This window comes from Sturnira hondurensis, unplaced genomic scaffold, assembly GCF_014824575.4.
Source record: "Sturnira hondurensis isolate 20B ecotype Veracruz unplaced genomic scaffold, ASM1482457v3 Scaffold0006566, whole genome shotgun sequence".
Taxonomy (NCBI): domain Eukaryota; kingdom Metazoa; phylum Chordata; class Mammalia; order Chiroptera; family Phyllostomidae; genus Sturnira; species Sturnira hondurensis.
In genome coordinates this window covers 405,611-407,021 of record NW_028079197.1, presented here as the reverse complement: position 1 = coordinate 407,021, position 1,411 = coordinate 405,611, and positions in this window count along the sequence as shown.

Genomic DNA, 1,411 nt, shown 5'->3' with positions numbered 1-1,411 from the left:
TCACTGAAAAGGAAGATCATGAAAAATTTAAAAGTAAAGGTGTATCTTAAATTTAAAACCAGTTGAAACACAAATAGCAGACATAGTTTGGTTGGCATTCAGCACATGTAAGTCCCATTTCTCCAAGGATAAAAATGCCATAGTTGCCAATGATTGCAGACTACACAGGATTACTGTGGCACAGAGATGAGAAGATTATACTGTTTTCAAGGCACATCTTTTTGTTTCATTTATCGGAGACTTCTATCTCTATGTCAGTGACTTGGCTTGTATTTTAAGGGATTCATTTTGGGAGAATCCTGAAATTCAAATATGTGAATGCAGTGCGAGTATTAATATAACTGTTTTTGATGTGTCTCCATAAAAATAGAATTTATAAGAAAGTTTTAAGTTACTTAATGATTTGGAATTTTTATTTTATACTCAAAATGATTCATGGCATACGATAAGGTCCTTAACGAGTCATCATGGTTCATTTATTTTTGCTTTAGTTTTAATTATTGTAGTCTCTTTTCAAGTGGAAATATAAAAATATAGTTTTACACATGATTTAATTGAAATTGCATTATGTCATTTATGCAATAGAAAAATAGCTTATGAAGTCACACTATGTTTATCTCAGATACTATGATTTTACAGATGAAAAAAGAGAAATAGTTGATTGGCAAGATAAATATAAACAAGCAAGAGTAATCGTCTGATGACCCCATGGATTAGAATTTTGGAGTGTTACTGTTTACCAATTATCTTTCACAGGCTTCTGTTTAGGTATGAGCCGTGAATACCAAGTTGACCTACTTGGAATCACTGAATAAAGCATATTGACTAAGTAAAGAGAATTGGGAGTAAACATGACACACTGATGCCCTCTTATTCTAACCATTAGTCATTAGAACAAGCAATTTAAAAAAAATGGATAGCAAGGAATTCTGTAGCATTTGAACTCAACATTTTAAACTGGACTCGTTACATTGTCTTAGGCATTTGCTCCTTGAGTTAGTTACCAAAAAAGACCAAATAGAGTCATCTATAGAAATAATTCTGAATTTATAATACAGATTATTGGTATTCTGAGAAAAAAGTTGTATTAGAAGCTTTTTTTACAGAAATATTTGATCTTCTTTAGACACCAAAATTAAAATTGGTTACCTATTTCGTAAATTTATCAAATAAAAGAAGTTTATAAATAACAAGTGGCACAATTAGTGTTTTCAAATACCAACTCAATGTAATAGGAATCCACAGTCTCAACAATGCATGAAATGTAGTCACACCATGTACCTGGAGAGGATTCAGTTCAAACTGGCTTCAATTTAGCTATCGATTCTTTAAAAAATGTACTGATGTTTTTGGATTTCTATCCCTTTTCTGATTTGTCCTACAATTTATGTGGCTCCAACTAGAGTCCTCC